The sequence below is a fragment of the Geospiza fortis genome, unplaced genomic scaffold (genome assembly GCF_000277835.1).
Source record: "Geospiza fortis unplaced genomic scaffold, GeoFor_1.0 scaffold687, whole genome shotgun sequence".
NCBI classification, from domain to species: domain Eukaryota; kingdom Metazoa; phylum Chordata; class Aves; order Passeriformes; family Thraupidae; genus Geospiza; species Geospiza fortis.
The window spans coordinates 317,018-317,614 of record NW_005054647.1 but is presented as its reverse complement, the minus strand read 5'-3'; positions in this window follow the sequence as shown (position 1 = coordinate 317,614).

The following is a 597-nucleotide window of genomic DNA, read 5'->3' as shown; positions in this document are numbered from 1 at the left end:
GGGTCACAGATGGGTCGCGGACACGCCACGGAGCCGGCTCCTCACACAGGGTCCCCGGGACGGGGAGATTGGGGCTCACCAACCCCGCCACCTGATCCAGCACCAGGGCACCGCCAGGGACAGGGACAGGGACAGGGAAAGCTACAGCGACACCCACACTCACAGTGACACCCATGACACACCCACAGTGACAGCCACAGTGACAGCCACAGTGACAGCCACCACTGCCATACTCACCACCACCACACCCCAGCCCCACCTGTCACCACTGGTGCCCACGGGTGGCACCTGTGGCCATAGCACACACGATGGCACCCACCCTGTCACCGCAGCCCTGTGGCACCCAGTGACGCCTGCCACCGTCCCAGCACCCGCAGGGACACGCATGGTGGCATCTGGGACCGTGGCACCCTCAGTGGCAGCCACCACCTCATCAGCCACAGGGGCACTCCCAGTGCCCAGTGGCACTTGCTGGCACCCACCGTGACACCCGGTGGCACCTGTGCCCGGGGCCCCCACGGTGACACTCCCAATGGCTGTCCCCCACCCCAGTGGCACCTGTCCCCCCCCACGTGGCCCCTGGCTGTCCCTGCTGTC